Source organism: Prionailurus bengalensis, chromosome C2 (genome assembly GCF_016509475.1).
Source record: "Prionailurus bengalensis isolate Pbe53 chromosome C2, Fcat_Pben_1.1_paternal_pri, whole genome shotgun sequence".
NCBI classification, from domain to species: Eukaryota; Metazoa; Chordata; class Mammalia; order Carnivora; family Felidae; genus Prionailurus; species Prionailurus bengalensis.
The window spans coordinates 40,211,203-40,230,964 of NC_057350.1; positions in this window are offsets into that span (position 1 = coordinate 40,211,203).

A 19,762-nucleotide genomic window follows, 5' to 3' on the forward strand; every position below is an offset into this window, starting at 1 on the left:
TTTGTTAAAAGCTACTGTGTGGGCAATTGAAATGAGGACAACAGAAGTGTTCACTTTTCCTCATATAAAGGTTGATCCAACTTGACAACAGGTTTCAGGTAGAGTGATAAGGATGGACATCAGTTTGAAACAGACTGGAAAGTGAAGAAGTAGACAAAATCAGTTTAGACAACTTTTTGGTTAAATTTGCTCAGCAAGAAAGAAATTGAGGCAGTTGCTGGGTAGGAATTTGGAGCCAAGGAAAGGCTTTTTGAGAAATCATTCTACTAGAATCTGATTATATTTATGAACTGTATGCATAATTAAATAATTTAAACTCAAGAAATAAATAATTAGGGCTCCTGGGTGTCTCGGTCACTTAAGCCTCTAACTTCGGCCCAGGTCATGATCTCACAGTTTGTGGGTCTGAGCAGCAGAGCACCCACCTAGGGATTCTCAGAGAGTGGGAATAGGAGAGGAATTGCAATTCAGGACAAGCAAATTCTGGTGAGCCATAGGCAAGTCTGAAAGACAAAGGAGAGGAGCATTCTTTTATAGAGAAAGTGGGGAAGTTGAGAGGAACCATTTAGAGCAAAAGCCCCCTGGAGGAGAATGAGAGTTTCCAGTGGTGTTGGCTTCTCTCTTGCTGAGTGTGGTGGTCTATCATTAGCTGAGCTATTACTGGGCCAGGAGAAAATCTTCCTTTCTTCTGTTGCAGTAGGTAAAGCAAGCTTCTTCCTATTGGGGAATGGGATGTATACTTCTTCATGCTGGACACTGTGAATAGCAGCAAGTCACCGGGTGTGAAAGGACCCCCCTTCAGGGCTTCCCATTTTCATTTTAAGTGAGGTTTCCTTTGCTGTTTTTATACCCTAAATTGGAAGGTCATGGGGAAGAAGAGGTGTTACTGATTCCAGGCTGAGGTCATCCCATGGAAGCTAGAAATAGAGCAAGCCTGTCCAATGGGGGAAGGAGGAGAAGCAGTTGCTGCCAGAGACACCCAAAAACATGGACACAGGGGAGCAGAACAGCTCTGGCTTCTTCTTTCCTGCTCTTTCACCCTTCCACTAGTGCCTCCCACTCGCAAACCCATCAAGCAATCAGGCGAGAAGGGAGCCTGGGGAAATCGGGGTTCAGGAATCATTTCTTTGCCACCAGAATGAAATTAGGGAGAAAATAGAACTTAGAACAAACAAGGCCCAGGCACCCACAGTGTAAAATTATCCCATTGGTATAAACTGAGGAGAAGGACGAGTGAGTAGAAGGGAGAAGTTTAAGGAGAAAAGAGAATATATAAAATGGTCATTAGAAAACACATAGAGTGAGATTAATAAATAAAATGAGGCTAAGTTTTAAGTTAAATCATCTGAAATTGCCTATTTGTAGGTTAAAAATATCTACTATTGGAAGAATCGTAGAGTTAAAACTAAGAGCAGTTTTTTCACGTTAACGTAAACAAAATAACTATATAATTATTGCATACATTAAAAAATAACTTGTATAATTTACTATTAGTACTATTTTTGTCATTAATGTCTGGCAGAGAGTCATATAGCTATGCTATGATTTATCTAAGTCAGTAGACCTCAGAGAATGGCATTATAATGCTAAATTTACCAAGGTTTAATGTGTGGTCTTCATCCTTGTAGGTGGGAAATAGAACTTTTACCAATATGGCTAGAAATAATTTTGGTTATTATGGAGAGAAGCCAGTAATAATTATATTCACCTGATGCCAGTGTAGAATACCCACTGATGTCTTTCTTAATTTATAATGGGGACTAAAGCTTTCTAGTCACTGCATTGCTTGCATCCATTTTCTATAGTACAGCATTTCTCCTTTTTCTTCTATAATATGCCTGACAATCCGCCTTATAGGTGAGAAGTTTGTTTAATAATAAGCATAGAATTAAAGCAAAGGTAAATGGATTGAATTGTGGGCTACTTATCAAGGCCAGGATGAAACCTGATAAAATACTCTTGTTTCACCACATGGAAGTCCTTCTTGTGAGGTAGTTGATTGTGTCCTCATGCCACTGTGGCCAGTGCTTGATCTTCACCATCACATTTTATCTTACCGCCCCTACTGTTTCTTTCTGGTTCCTTCTCTTTAAACACATCACTGACTGATCTAGGATTAAAGATGGATGTTATAGTTCCAAGGTTTGAGTCTTCTGTTATTAGGAATTCAAACTTTGCTGTTCATTCCTCAAAAGTCGGCTACGTTCCTCTCATTTCTAGGTTCTTGGGTGGGAAATGCGAAGAAAGGCAGGCCTATCTCCACGTTCCACTAAATCTTATTATTTGCTGGAATCATTAAAAAGACGTTAAGAACAATGAACCTGTGTGTGTGTGCACGCGCGTGTGCATGTAGCTATGTGTGAAAGAGATTTAGAACCAATAATAGTTGAATCTGTTTTAAGTTTTGGATCTCTAATATCAGATGATTTGATGAAGCTTATTTAATAATATCTGTGCTTTGCAGTGAATAGTCTTTTTCATTGAACATTTTGACTCATTCCCAGAATTAAGAATGATTCAGTGAAATATTTGACAATACTGCCCAGTGGAGGAGAATATGGTTACAGTTGCGAAAATACCTATGGCTGCTAGAAGTAAAACTACACATAATTTGTCTTGGTAGAAATGCCAAATAAATTCATGTTCTGCTATTCTATAATGGGAAAGAACTATTTTTAAGTTTTCTAATCTCTCCAGATCATCACCTTACAATCCATTTAGTTGCTCAGCAAATCTAAGTAGCAATAAGACACAATGTAGCTTTTCAGTGAATGAACATCAAAAGATCTCCTTGATGAAGCTATTTCTTTCTATGCTATTGAACACAGCAATTTCATGGAAAGGGCCCATTGGAGTTGGAATTGAAAAAAAAGATCCAATCATAACTTTTGAAACCAGAAGAACGCTAGATAAGAGCTTTTTGAGCATGGCTTATAGCTTTTCTACTGTGGAAAGCCTTATTATTTAGACCAAGAAAATGATGGTTAGATATAAAAATATTGAAATGGTTAATTTCCAACTTTTAGCTTCTAACACAATTAGAACTAAAATAAGCAGATGGAGTTACTACACAACAGCTTTTAACTGAATTATTCAAAGTAAAAATGAATGAGAAAATAATATTTGACTATGTCAATTCCACAAACTTCTATGAGAATTATTGTTTTCAAACCAATTTGGCATCCTTTTCCCCAGGAAATGTCTGAGAAATAATAACATATTTGCCCAAACATTTAAGATTCTTTATAATTTTAGAAAAAAAAATTTACAAAGCACAGACTTAGATTAATGCTGTTACCATTATATTACATGAGACGTGTACAATGACTAAAACCAAAGCAATAACCTTCTTAGTTATTGGTCACCTGTGGGCTAAAATTCAATCTATACCTAGTATTTTATATTCTCTAAAGCCAAAAATACTTTTGAGAAAATGTGATAGATATGAAATAATGGTGCTGGCCAACAGAAAAGTGTCCATGTCCTTACAAATATGTTAGTTATTTGAAGTCCATTTCATCTTTAAACTGATAATTTTGGGGCGCCTGGGTGGCGCAGTCGGTTAAGCGTCCGACTTCAGCCAGGTCACGATCTCGCGGTCCGGGAGTTCGAGCCCCGTGTCAGGCTCTGGGCTGATGGCTCAGAGCCTGGAGCCTGTTTCCGATTCTGTGTCTCCCTCTCTCTCTGCCCCTCCCCCGTTCATGCTCTGTCTCTCGCTGTCCCCAAAATAAATAAACGTTGAAAAAAAAATTTAAACTGATAATTTTGATAAAAAAGTTTTATCTACTAAAAACAAATTTTATATTTACTAAACTTGTTGCAAAAATCACATAAAACTGATAACACAACTGCTGCAAGTTAGTTAATACTCATCCTAGTGGTATTCCACTTGATTATATTAAGGTACAGAAGGAGTTTGTCTAGCTTTTCAAAAGCCAGAAGAAAACCAATTATGAGTCCTGTGACTGACACTCAAACAATATAAAGTTCACCCCGAGAATCAGATTATTAACTAGCAAAAGTTGCAGTTTTTACACTCCTGGAGTATAAAACAGTACAAAAGGTACATATTCTTGCATGTACCTATTTGAGAAATGTTTATAGCAAGTATGTGGGAGATCGTTAGACATTAATACAAATGAATCCATACTGAGATCCTAAGCTTATAGTCATTAGAAAGGACATGACGATAAAGGACTGTAATAGAAGGCACAAAATGATGACAGCTGTCTGCCTAATTTCTGGCACTTTCGAAGCAGCCACTCTTCCTCAAAACCATTTTATGGTGAGTACATAAAAGCTGGTCATACATAACACCACCAACTGGAGGCTTTTTTCTAGAATCCTTGTTTGCTATTGGCTCTGAGCTTTCCTTAATTCTGGCTGCAAATAGTTTTTCAATCTTCCATTGTGCCTCCATGGTTTGACACAGTACTTAAGCTTTTTCTGGCTTACTGACTTTGGCTACTCACTTATTCTTGGCTTGCTTTCATCTTTGAATTTGTTCTGTTAAAAGACATTTCTACTGCTCACCCTGAATATTTAAGCATGACTTAGAGGAGGGGAAGGAATTTCAGAAAACGGGTTATAGGAAATTAAAGCTGAGAAAACTCGAAGGAAGCGAGATCGGAGGAAGCTCCCTAGACAGGAGAGTACAGTAGATCCACATTATTCCTGTTATGTCCTATGAAGTCACCATAAGCAATGGATTTCCAAATATTAAACCATTGCTTATAGGAGAACACAGGGTCAGTTTACTAGGAGCATCTATTCATGTCATTTTTGTCAACCAATCAATACATAATCATGTTTTATGTGTTTTTAATTTTTTTTAACATTTATTCATTTGTTTGAGAGAAAGACAGCAAGCAGGGGAGTGGCAGAGAGAGAGACACACACACACAGAATCCAAAGTAGGCTCCAGGCTCTGAGCTGTCAGCACAGAGCCCGACGCGGGGCTCGAACTCACAAGCTGTGAGACCATGACCTGAGCTGAAGTCAGAGGCTTAACTGACTGAGCCACCCAGGTGCCCCCATGTGTTTTTTTTCTTTTTAAAGACACCTAATTTAATATACACTGTTGATTCATCAACATGGAATTCATGGTCAACAGCATATAACTCATGCCTGAAGGAAGCTTACAGAACTCACATTTTCTAAGTCACACCCCAGCTTTCTTGCACTTAGGAACACCAGACAGTGCTTCAGCACTATACTTGGGGGCCATTTTAAAATCACCAAGAAAAAGCACAAATCTGAAAAGCTTGGTTCAAAGTAGACTATGAAAAGGACTTTGTTTATAGTAGGAGAGATGAAATAAGAAGGCAGAACACCATGTTTGTTCTACCTCTGCTAGGAACACTGCCTTTAGGAGATAATAGGAAAATTTTCCCCATTCCACCTACATTTGCAAATGACCATGAGAATGCTAGGAGTATTGACTTGGGGATTATAAATAAATTATAGTCAGGAGGAAAATTTGCAAATATGAACTCTGCAAATAATGAGAAACTATAATGTTTATTCATGCCCTTGAATTTTGGGTAGGATTTTAACTTGGAGAGTTGAGAAGGAAAGGTATGTGGTAAGAGACAATGCTATCACCAAAAGTATGATCATGGGCAAGTATATGGCTAGGGTGCCTGGAGTACACCCTAGTGTACTAGTGCCTAGTTTCAGGCAGAAACTAGGAATAAGAAGGGCAAATCAGGATGGGGATAGAGTCTATAAGGGTTGAATTCCTGGGGAATATGGATTTTGAAACCAGACTGGATTTCAAACCTTTTATGTGGATTCAGAACCCTCTCTTCATCCAAAGGATGGATTTCTTAGAAATGCAGCATCACAATGTATCAACAAGGAGCAGATCTGGTTACAAAACAGGTGAGGGTCCTCTATCAGCCAAAGGCTACCCAGGGAAGGGAAATCACTACAAATATTTGTGACAGAGTAAATACGGTTCAGGGATTTGAAACACAGGTGATGAAAATCTGAGAATCGAAGAGGGGATGGAGAGGCACCTGGAAATTATCTGGAAACCATGATCGCATCTAGGACCAAGACCTGGAGAAAAACAGGAGAAGGGGTTACTTGGCACGAAGGAGACAGCACTACAAGGAGAATGTGAAGCCAGATGAATCTGTTCTGTTGGACCTGAAACTAAAAAAAAAAAAAAATGTAGTCTTTGCGATGGACTGCCTTTGCCAGAAGATGCAGGCAGTGCTTCCAACAGACCAAAAGTCACCAGGAGGCAGCTGATTTTGGAGTCTAGGAAATGCTTCCTGTGATGTGACAGTGCAGTGGAATGTGGAAGCCACCACAGCAGGAAAAACATGACGAAAGTTTCCGGGGACAAATAGGCCCAACACCAGTGTAGAACTGAGCCACATGCATCCCACCTCTCTTCAGTTTGGATACAAATGATGTAGAAAACTTCCACACTAAGCATTGCAGAATCATTGGCATATTTTAGTACATAGAGTGACACGATCTGTGTCTCATGCTAAACTACTGTCCTAGAATATCAAGAGAGAACAAGAGGAAAAATATTTATATATGTAATGGGGAGTCCAGAGTTAGTAACTTAAGTCCATTTAATTAAAAGTTCAACAAGTATGAGCACCTGGGTGGCTCAGTTGGTTGAGGGTCCAACTTCTGTTCATGGCATGATCTCACAGTTCATGAGTTTCAGCCCCACATCAGGCTTCGTTGCTGTCAGTGCAGAGCCCTCTTGGGATCTCCTCTCTGTCTCTCTCTGCCCCCCCCCCCCCACTTGCACATGCATGCTCTCACTCCAAAAAAAATAAATGTTAAAAAAAAAGTTCAGGGGCGCCTGGGTGGCGCAGTCGGTTGAGCGTCCGACTTCAGCCAGGTCACGATCTCGCGGTCCGTGAGTTCGAGCCCCGCGTCGGGCTCTGGGCTGATGGCTCAGAGCCTGGAGCCTGTTTCGGATTCTGTGTCTCCCTCTCTCTCTGCCCCTCCCCCATTCATGCTCTGTCTCTCTCTGTCCCAAAAATAAATAAACGTTAAAAAAAAAAATTAAAAAAAAAAAAAAGTTCAACAAGTATAAGTTGCTCTCAAAATCAGAAGGACAACTGAACACATTCATTACAAAAAAATAGATCTTTAGATTCCAAATTGCAATTTTACTGAAATATTAGAAGTCTGAGTTTCAAAATATCAAGTTCGGTGATGTCGTTAATATGTTTCTAAAGTGCATTTCCTAATTACATCACTTAACTATTCTTTCTCATGCCCCATTTATTGCTAAGGTTTTCTTAGCTTTTGCAATTCATAACATATTGTCAGGACAGTTCCCCAATCAACAAACTACTGATTTTAGAATTAAAACTCTGATTTTAGGCAACTGATTTACTGGCCACATGGAAAATTAAAGCCAACAAACAATAATGCTTTATGATCTAGTATGTTCATTTATTTTCATCTCCTGGGACAACAAATTAGAGCAGTCAGAATATTAGGAATAATCATACCTCCAGTTTTCACATCTACTGTCCAATTTCCTTTTCTTCATTGGCAACCTTATAAGCATTGATGGGAAAACTTTAGAGGGATTATTTCCAATGCAGGGACCTTAAAATGCCGAAAGTTGTAGTGATCACAGCTTGATGAGCTCCCTTGGTAGCCTTGCATGAATTTTACCTTCCCTAGGACAAGCAGACTTACCACAAAACTAGCAAGCATATGGAGGATCATTTGGTGGCCATATTGCTTATGCAAAGCTAGCTTTTATTTCACACAGACATTTTGTTTCTGACCAAAATATACAAGATATGGAACTCTACCAAGAAGTGAGTCTAGGTGGGTAAAAGAGGATGAAAGGAATTTGCTCTTCTGCTTTCTTCACATTCTATATAAAAAGCAGGGCCTAAAGATTACCTCCGTCTGTGAGTCATTAGGATTCAGAAACAAAGAAAATCCAGGTCATTCATCCGTGGTTTGCTTACTTCAATTAACCTTGCATATGGCATCCATTCGTCCACAGAATTATAGACAGCTATGCATCAAATACCAGCAAATTTCTTAGTGTCAACTATCATCATGTTTTCTACATTCATCTTGTGGAATGAAGAGGACTCGAGTTGAAAAGGCAGTTTATTATTAATAAAACATGTACTATATGCACATGTTTAATTATGGGTTCTAAATTTGACACATAATATGGTTGTTTGCTTTTAATTGCCAAGCAAGTGCCTTGTAGTAGAGCTTCAATAAACATTTGCTAATTTGACTTATTTAAATTCCATTACCAGGTAAAAGTTAAATTTCAGATTCAGTTTTCAATATTTTATATAAAAAAAAAGAGTACCATATACCTTGTGATTTAGAGAATTAAGAGAAAGCGACTGATTTATTTATGTCACCATTCCTGTCAAAAGTTAGAATGAGCCGGTATATTTGGCAGCTCTCTGGGATAGAGTATCACAGACAGACAACCTCAACAATTAATACTTCTCATACTTAAAAATTGGTAAATATTAATATTACCTTTATTTGCTTCTATTTAGACACTCTCATATCAGAAGACTGTTAGGAATGGATGTCTGAGCATGTGGTACTAATCCATTGCCAGGGACACATAGAGTACATGGCCAAATTGGAGTTGACATGAGGATGCGGACATATTTGCAGAGTGATTACTAGCCTATCACAGGGACTATACGTTCTGGGAAGAGTTATTTTAAAATATCCCTGTATTTCTGTATCTATTGATTAATTTATCCCCAAATTTCAATGTTTGTTTTATTTTTATTTTTTTAAGTATGAAATGTATTGTCAAATTGGTTTCCATACAATGCAAACTGGTGCAGCCGCTCTGGAAAACAGTGTGGAGGTTCCTCAAAAAATTAAAAATAGATCTACCCTATGACCCAGCAATAGCACTGCTAGGAATTTACCCAAGGGATACAGGAGTGCTGATGCCTAGGGGCACCTGTACCCCAATGTTTATAGCAGCGCTCTCAACAATAGCCAAATTATGGGAAGAGCCTAAATGTCCATCAACTGATGAATGGATGTTTGTTTTTAAAATGTCTATGGGGGGGGGGGGTGGATAATGACTCCAAAGACACACAGACTCTACTCCTTGTAACCTATAAACAGTTTACGTTGCATGGCCGAAGAGATTTTGTCAATACGATTAAGGTTAAGGACCTTGAGATAAGGAGGCTGTCCTGGATTATCTGGGTGGACTCAATCTAATCACATAAGCCCCTAAAAGAACATTTCTAGCTGTGAGCTGTTAGCATGAGAAGGATTTGATAGCTCATTGCTGGTTCTGAAAAGGAGGGATTTATATATAAAAACACAGAAAGGCCTCTAAAGGCTGAAAGAGGCAGGGTAACAGATTCTCCTCTAGACCTTATAGAAAGAGGTGCAACTCTGGTAACACTTTCATTTTATTCCTGTGAGACCCATGGTGGAATTCAGATTTACAGAAATGCAAAATGGTATATTTGTGCTATTTAAGGTCACTAAATTTGTGGTTACTTGTAAATGGCATCAATATCTGAATTAACTCATTACTAATTCATTTTTTCATGCTTCCCTAGCCACAAAATTTCATCAGAAGGAAAATTTCAAAAAGTTAAGATTCTATTTTATCCGTTAAAAATGATAAAAAGAAAGGAGGGATGCTCAATGAGATTAAAGGAGAAAATGGTTTTGGGACACAGTTCTCCTGATGTCTAATCTATTATGCCACCCTGATTTTCCTTCAGTATTATATCACATATTTTTTTTTATCTTTACGTATCTTGAAAACATGAGGTATTTTTATGAGATCTTTATTTTCAAGGGGAACAGGAAGTTGTGGCTACAGATGTGCTCCTGGTAGCAGGAAGCCAAGATCTTGAAATCACCATTCATCACTGTAGTTTGCCTATTTGCTTCTATTCTTTCCAGCTAAAGTAAAGTTCATGGAGGCTGAGAGTAACTATCATTTAAAACTGTCCCCTCAACTCCTCCACTCCTACCTCTAACAAAGTGCTGGTTACTTAGAAGCCACTCGCTATGTATTTGTTAAATGAAAATGTGTCACAAATATCTTTTTTCAAGGAATAAAAGTGATTTAATATTTCAAAAGTGACCTCTATTAACATTTTGGTGATATGTAAATATCTACAGCAGAAAATCAATTCTGAATGTACACATGCTGTGGTTGGTCAAGACTAGGTCAGCTGTGTCCTGTCCTAGGCTCTGAAGACAGATGACTGTACAGACAGATGATGATTTTACAGTTCCAAAACTAGCAGCTATTTGTGATGTCTGGAAATTATCGTATAACCTGCAGATAACTAGCAATATGGCACTGGATAATTAAGTAACAAAAATGTCAACAACCAAGAAGTTAGAGTTGGGTAACGTGGCTCAACAAAGCAATATTTGCGACCAACTAAACATCTATTAGCCCATATCATTTTTAAAATCTTTTACTGAAATAAGATTCCTTTGAACTTACTGTTCATATAGAGATGTAATTTAAATAAGTTTTGTGAGGTAAATGTTCATTATGTCCAGTCTCCTTACCATCATCAGTGAGTCTCATTTATTTGTGTCTGAAACAAGATACTGGCAGATACTAGTTTTGAAAATTGATGCAAAAGCTCACAAAATAAAAAGGGGAGTATATATGAGATCTTGAATTTCACAGTGGCCTAATATCAGCCATCCATTGATAGCAACAAACATAAGGCCCTTTCAGGTAATCTCAGCAGTTGGGTTGTCTGAAGCCAGAAGAAAGGAAAACAGGTAGAGAGGTAACTATCCCCAGGGAGAATATCATGATAAGAGTATTGAACAAGCAAATATGAGGAAACAGATGGCCAATGGGAGAAGCTGAGAAGCTGTGCTTGGAAACCTAAATTTTGCAAACATATGATCAAAGAGAAAGGGCATTAATACATTTTATTATGGTGGATGTGCAGGGAGCTTGGGGCTGTGGGCAGATTGCCTGAACATGGAAACATAGCAAACAAGGAATTAACCAAAGTTGCCCTTGCTGAGGTCACAATCCTAGATATCACTGATACCAGGAGGACTGAAATTGAGTGAATCAATGCTTCCTCCCTCATCCAGGAGAATATGAATGGAATGAACCAGAAACAAAATGAATTAACCAAGAGGAGATTGAGTACACATTTGTGTTACGACCTTGAATGTGTAATAAGTCATTACTTGTCAACTGCCACGACGTCTGTTTTAAGTCTTGAAGGAAGACACAGGACTCTGACCAGCTACAGGATATATTATACCAAAATTATACTTAATAAAAAGAAGTACAGTAGACTCTAGGTATAGTAGTGATACACTACCATAGTTTTGTCTGGGAAATGAATCTCAAGAAAATGTAAGACTCAAACTAAACTAATCCCTGTGAATACATGGGGTGAGGTACACACGAAATATCCTAGACCCAGAATACTCATAGCTGCTAGAAATCACCCATCACTTCCTAAGAATCAAGAGACTCCAAATTCTATTGGCGCACTGGCTTCTGTATAAGATATATTCAGTATTTAGGAATCTTTATGCATATAGGTGTGTAGCTATATATATAGTGGGGACTCAAAGCAAAACTGTTGCCAGTGGCTCACCAGTTGTAACTGAGGTGAGTCCCTCCCATTTCTACTCCTTTATTCCCCAGCTCATGAATGATGGCCAAGGGACAATCATATATGCCATGCTAATTTAAAGCATATGCTGACCACATCCTAGAGGACATTGTTCTGGCACTGTAAGGTCTTGCCACCTAGCTATCAGTGTAACGGAGTTTTCAAAAGGCCATCCACCATTCTGTCAATCTAGCTATTTCAGAATGACAGGACAAGGTAATACCAGTGAATCCTATTAGTATAGCCTAATACTGCATTTCATTTATACTGGAATTGGCTCTTTGACCATAAATGATGTTGAATTGAATACTCTGATGGTGGATAAGGTATTCTGTAACTCATGGATAGTAAAGTTTTGTGAACATACTTAAGTAAAGTTTTGGTAAAGTAGTTGGTGGTCAAGAAAAGTAAACCATTTCAGAATAAATCTACTAATCTAAGAAAAAAAAAGTGCTTCTCCTTCCATAATGGAAGCAATCAATTTTAATCAACCTGACATCGGGTAGCTGGCTGATCCATATGGGTAATGGCACCATACTAGGAATTCAGTGTTAGCCTCTGCTGTTAGCAAATTTGATATTCAGCAGTGGCTGTAGTCAGACTAGTCCTGGTGAGTGGAAGCTTAGGTTACTGGGCTCATGCATAACATCTATCCTGCCATTATGGCCATTTTATTCATGAGACTATTGCTCAATGACAGGAGTACGTGGGGAAAATGCCTGATTGACATCCACAGAATGAGCCATCCTGCCCACTTTATTATAATCCTCCTCTGCTGAACATTCACAAGGGACACACAATCTTCACATCATGTACCATTTTGAGACATTTATCCATGTATCTCCTTCTTAAATCTACTTGTTGCTAGTTGTCCAAACATGTTCCTTCTAAGTCCCTGACTTTCCAGCCAAAGGTTAACGATTGTTCATAATTTAATGTAGATTCCTATGTCTGGCCATGTCTCCCTCCCAGCAAAATAAACAACCAGATGCTCTGCTCAAAGTTCTTCCCAGTGAATATTCCCCTTCATTCCTGTCTTTCGGGGCCAATTCAAATTAGGACTGTAATGAAGCACCTATCCATTATTAGACGGTTTTGGCACACTGTATAGAACCATCTGTAAACCAAGCCTGAGTAATTGCTTCCTCAGTCACTGGTTGTCAAGAATTCCTCATAAGGTAATCAGAGAGCATTGAAAAGGTAAGGTAATGTGTGTACCTCAATAAGGGGCCAAAGATATTTGAGACACTTCCTCATGCCACTTTATGGTCCAATGAGACAGATAAACACCAAGTTCACGATGGGAAGCTCTTATGACAATTTTGTTCCCCTTGGTCAAGAATTCAATGTCTACTAAGATCTATTTCCATAACCAGCATTCATAGGTTCCTAGTTAAAATGTGGTAATGGATGGGGCGCCTGGTTAAGCATCCGACTTCAGCTCAGGTCACGATCTCGTGGTCTATGAGTTCAAGCCCCGTGTTGAGCTCTGGGCTGATGGCTCAGAGCCTGGAGCCTGCTTCTGATTCTGTGTCTCCCTCGCTCTCTGCCCCTCCCCTGTTCATGCTCTGTCTCTGTCTCAAAAATAAATAAACGTTAAAAAAAAAATAAAAATAGAGGAGTTGCAGCAAGATGGCGGCTTAGGAGGACGCTGGGCTCACCGCACGTCCTGCTGATCACTTAGATTCCATCTACACCTGCCTAAGTAACCCAGAAAACCGCCAGAGGATTAGCAGAACAGAGTCGCCGGAGCCAAACGCAGACAAGAGGCCCACGGAAGAGGGTAGGAAGGGCGGCGAGGCGGTGCGCGCTCCACGGACTGGCGGGAGGGAGCCGGGGCGGAGGGGCGGCTCGCCGGCCAAGCAGAGCCCCGGAGTCCGGCTTGCAAAAGCGGAGGGGCCGGGCGGACTGTGTTCCGACAGCAAGCGCGACTTAGCGTCTGGGAGGTCAGAAATTAACAGCTCTGCTCAGAAAGCGGGAAGGCTGGAGGACAAAGGGAGGGAGAGCTGCTGAGCCCCCTGACAACAGAGCTCAGTTTGGTGGGGAACAAAGGCGCTCGCCAGCGCCATCTCCCCCGCCCATCCCCCAGCCGAAATCCCAAAGGGAACCGGTTCCTGCCAGGGAACTTGCTCGCTCCGCGCAAACACCCAACTCTGCGCTTCTGGGGAGCCAAACCTCCGGCAGCGGATCTGACTCCCTCCCGCTGCCACAGGGCCCCTCCTGAAGTGGATCACCTAAGGAGAAGCGATCTAAGCCTGCCCCTCCTGCCCCCGTGCACCTTGCCTACCCACCCCAGCTAATACGCCAGATCCCCAGCATCACAAGCCTGGCAGGGTGCAAGTAGCCCAGACTAGCCACACCACCCCACAGTGAATCCTGCCCCTAGGAAAGGGGAAGAGAAGGCGCACACCAGTCTGACTGTGGCCCCAGCGGTGGGCTGGGGGCAGACATCAGGTCTGACTGCGGCCCCGCCCACCAACTCCAGGTATACACCACAGCACAGGGGAAGTGCCCTGCAGGTCCTCACCACGCCAGGGACTATCCAAAATGACCAAGCGGAAGAACTCCCCTCAGAAGAATCTCCAGGAAATAACAACAGCTAATGAGCTGATCAAAAAGGATTTAAATAATATAACAGAAAGTGAATTTAGAATAATAGTCATAAAATTAATCGCTGGGCTTGAAAACAGTATACAGGACAGCAGAGAATCTCTTGCTACAGAGATCAAGGGACTAAGGAACAGTCACGAGGAGCTGAAAAACGCTTTAAACGAAATGCATAACAAAATGGAAACCACCACAGCTCGGCTTGAAGAGGCAGAGGAGAGAATAGGTGAACTAGAAGATAAAGTTATGGAAAAAGAGGAAGCTGAGAAAAAGAGAGATAAAAAAATCCAGGAGTATGAGGGGAAAATTAGAGAATTAAGTGATACACTAAAAAGAAATAATATACGCATAATTGGTATCCCAGAGGAGGAAGAGAGAGGGAAAGGTGCTGAAGGGGTACTTGAAGAAATCATAGCTGAAAATTTCCCTGAACTGGGGAAGGAAAAAGGCATTGAAATCCAAGAGGCACAGAGAACTCCCTTCAGACGTAACTTGAATCGATCTTCTGCACGACATATCCTAGTGAAACTGGCAAAATACAAGGATAAAGAGAAAATTCTGAAAGCAGCAAGGGGTAAACGTGCCCTCACATATAAAGGGAGACCTATAAGACTCGTGACTGATCTCTCTTTTGAAACTTGGCAGGCCAGAAAGAATTGGCACGAGATTTTCAGGGTGCTAGACAGAAAAAATATGCAGCCAAGAATCCTTTATCCAGCAAGTCTGTCATTTAGAATAGAAGGAGAGATAAAGGTCTTCCCAAACAAACAAAAACTGAAGGAATTTGTCACCACTAAACCAGCCCTACAAGAGATCCTAAGGGGGACCCTGTGAGACAAAGTCCCAGAGACATCACTATAAGCATAAAACATACAGACATCACAATGACTCTAAACCCGTATCTTTCTATAATAACACTGAATGTAAATGGATTAAATGCGCCAACCAAAAGACATAGGGTATCAGAATGGATAAAAAAACAAGACCCATCTATTTGCTGTCTACAAGAGACTCATTTTAGACCTGAGGACACCTTTAGATTGAGAGTGAGGGGATGGAGAACTATTTATCATGCGACTGGAAGCCAAAAGAAAGCTGGAGTAGCCATACTTATATCAGACAAACTAGACTTTAAATTAAAGGCTGTAACAAGAGATGAAGAAGGACATTATATAATAGTTACAGGGTCTATCCATCAGGAAGAGCTAACAATTATCAATGTCTATGCACCGAATACTGGAGCCCCCAAATATATAAAACAATTACTCATAAACATAAGCCACCTTATTGATAAGAATGTGGTAATTGCAGGGGACTTTAATACACCACTTACAGAAATGGATAGATCATCTAGACACACGGTCAATAAAGAAACAAGGGCCCTGAATGAGACATTGGATGAGATGGACTTGACAGATATATTTAGAACTCTGCATCCCAAAGCAACAGAATATACTTTCTTCTCGAGTGCACATGGAACATTCTCCAAGATAGATCATATACTGGGTCACAAAACAGCCCTTCATAAGTTTACAAGAATTGAAATTATACCATGCTTACTTTCAGACCACAATGCCATGAAGCTTGAAATCAACCACAGGAAAAAGTCTGGAAAACCTCCAAAAGCATGGAGGTTAAAGAACACCCTACTAACGAATGAGTGGGTCAACCAGGCAATTAGAGAAGAAATTAAAAAATATATGGAAACAAACGAAAATGAAAATACAACAATCCAAACGCTTTGGGACGCAGCAAAGGCAGTCCTGAGAGGAAAATACATTGCAATCCAGGCCTATCTCAAGAAACAAGAAAAATCCCAAATACAAAATCTAACAGCACACCTAAAGGAACTAGAAGCAGAACAGCAAAGGCAGCCTAAGCCCAGCAGAAGAAGAGAAATAATAAAGATCAGAGCAGAAATAAACAATATAGAAACTAAAAAAACTGTAGAGCAGATCAACGAAACCAAGAGTTGGTTTTTTGAAAAAATAAACAAAATTGACAAACCTCTAGCCAGGCTTCTCAAAAAGAAAAGGGAGATGACCCAAATAGATAAAATCATGAATGAAAATGGAATTATTACAAACAATCCCTCAGAGATACAAACAATTATCAGGGAATACTATGAAAACTTATATGCCAACAAATTGGACAACCTGGAAGAAATGGACGAATTCCTGAACACCCACACGCTTCCAAAACTCAATCAGGAGGAAATAGAAAGCTTGAACAGACCCATAACCAGCGAAGAAATTGAATAAGTCATCAAAAATCTCCCAACAAATAAGAGTCCAGGACCAGATGGCTTCCCAGGGGAGTTCTACCAGACGTTTAAAGCAGAGATAATACCTATCCTTCTCAAGCTATTCCAAGAAATAGAAAGGGAAGGAAAACTTCCAGACTCATTCTATGAAGCCAGTATTACTTTGATTCCTAAACCAGACAGAGACCCAGTAAAAAAAGAGAACTACAGGCCAATATCCCTGATGAATATGGATGCAAAAATTCTCAATAAGATACTAGCAAATCGAATTCAACGGCATATAAAAAGAATTATTCACCATGATCAAGTGGGATTCATTCCTGGGATGCAGGGCTGGTTCAACATTCGCAAATCAATCAACGTGATACATCACATTAACAAAAAAAGAGAGAAGAACCATATGATCCTGTCAATCGATGCAGAAAAGGCCTTCGACAAAATCCAGCACCCTTTCTTAATAAAAACCCTTGAGAAAGTCGGGATAGAAGGAACATACTTAAAGATCACAAAAGCCATTTATGAAAAGCCCACAGCTAACATCATCCTCAACGGGGAAAAACTGAAAGCTTTTTCCCTGAGATCAGGAACACAACAAGGATGCCCACTCTCACCGCTGCTGTTTAACATAGTGCTGGAAGTTCTAGCATCAGCAATCAGACAACAAAAGGAAATCAAAGGCATCAAAATTGGCAAAGATGAAGTCAAGCTTTCGCTTTTTGCAGATGACATGATATTATACATGGAAAATCCGATAGACTCCACCAAAAGTCTGCTAGAACTGATACAGGATTTCAGCAAAGTTGCAGGATACAAAATCAATGTACAGAAATCAGTTGCATTCTTATACACTAACAATGAAGCAACAGAAAGACAAATAAAGAAACTGATCCCATTCACAATTGCACCAAGAAGCATAAAATACCTAGGAATAAATCTAACCAAAGATGTAAAGGATCTGTATGCTGAAAACTATAGAAAGCTTCTGAAGGAAATTGAAGAAGATTTAAAGAAATGGAAAGACATTCCCTGCTCATGGATTGGAAAAATAAATATTGTCAAAATGTCAATACTACCCAAAGCTATCTACACATTCAATGCAATCCCAATCAAAATTGCACCAGCATTCTTCTCGAAACTAGAACAAGCAATCCTAAAATTCATATGGAACCACAAAAGGCCCCGAATAGCCAAAGGAATTTTGAAGAAGAAGACCAAAGCAGGAGGCATCACAATCCCAGACTTTAGCCTCTACTACAAAGCTGTCATCATCAAGACAGCATGGTATTGGCACCAAAACAGACACAGAGACCAATGGAATAGAATAGAAACCCCAGAACTAGACCCACAAACGTATGGCCAACTCATCTTTGACAAAGCAGGAAAGAACATCCAATGGAAAAAAGACAGCCTCTTTAACAAATGGTGCTGGGAGAACTGGACAGCAACATGCAGAAGGTTGAAACTAGACCACTTTCTCACACCATTCACAAAAATAAACTCAAAATGGATAAAGGACCTAAATGTGAGACAGGAAACCATCAAAACCTTAGAGGAGAAAGCAGGAAAAGACCTCTCTGACCTCAGCCGTAGCAATCTCTTACTCGACACATCCCCAAAGGCAAGGGAATTAAAAGCAAAAGTGAATTACTGGGACCTTATGAAGATAAAAAGCTTCTGCACAGCAAAGGAAACAACCAACAAAACTAAAAGGCAACCAACGGAATGGGAAAAGATATTTGCAAATGACATATCGGACAAAGGGCTAGTATCCAAAATCTATAAAGAGCTCACCAAACTCCACACCCGAAAAACAAATAACCCAGTGAAGAAATGGGCAGAAAACATGAATAGACACTTCTCTAAAGAAGACATCCGGATGGCCAACAGGCACATGAAAAGATGTTCAGCGTCGCTCCTTATCAGGGAAATACAAATCAAAACCACACTCAGGTTTCACCTCACGCCAGTCAGAGTGGCCAAAATGAACAAATCAGGAGACTATAGATGCTGGAGAGGATGTGGAGAAACGGGAACCCTCTTGCACTGTTGGTGGGAATGCAAACTGGTGCAGCCGCTCTGGAAAGCAGTGTGGAGGTTCCTCAGAAAATTAAAAATAGACCTACCCTATGACCCAGCAATAGCACTGCTAGGAATTTATCCAAGGGATACAGGAGCACTGATGCATAGGGCCACTTGTACCCCAATGTTCATAGCAGCACTCTCAACAATAGCCAAATTATGGAAAGAGCCTAAATGTCCATCAACTGATGAATGGATAAAGAAATTGTGGTTTATATACACAATGGAATATTACATGGCAATGAGAAAAAATGAAATATGGCCTTTTGTAGCAACGTGGATGGAACTGGAGAGTGTGATGCTAAGTGAAATAAGCCATACAGAGAAAGACAGATACCATATGGTCTCACTCTTATGTGGATCCTGAGAAACTTAACAGGAACCCATGGGGGAGGGGAAGGAAAAAAAAAAAAAAAAGAGGTTAGAATGGGAGAGAGCCAAAGCATAAGAGACTGTTAAAAACTGAGAACAAACTGAGGGTTGATGGGGGGTGGGAGGGAGGAGAGGGTGGGTGATGGGTATTGAGGAGGGCACCTTTTGGGATGAGCACTGGGTGTTGTATGGAAACCAATTTGTCAATAAATTTCAGAAAAAAAAAATAAAAAAAATAAAAAAATAAAATGTGGTAATGGAGTTGATTCCTCTGTTAACTTTGCTGATCCACTAATAACGCTTGTTTCCTGCCCCTGCTACTTCAGACTTAGCCGAGATACAGAGAAATAATTCTAAAAGGCAGACTACTTTCACCAATGGAACAAAACAATGCTTCCATTAAAGTTGAGACTGCCACCTAGCCAATGTGGTACTCCTCCCTTCAGGAAATGGTGCTTAATTCCCCTCTCTTTCAATGTGAGCTGGCTATAGTGACCTGCTTCTAGTATGGAATACAACAGAATTAATGTTATGTCACTTCCAAGAGTAGGTTATAAAGAGACTAAAGCTTCCGTCTTGGGAATTCTTGCACCTTCCCTGTCTCTTTGAACATTTGCCTTTGGGAAGCCATATGCCATCTTACTAGGGCACTTATGGAAGCCTATTAAGAGATTCATATGGTAAGAAAATGAAAACTCTGGAAAACAATCAGCAAGGGACTGAGGTCTCCCAACCAAGCCATGTGTGATCTTGGAAATGGATCCTTCTTCAGTTGGCTGTTCAGAGGAGTCTGCAGCCAGAGTTGACA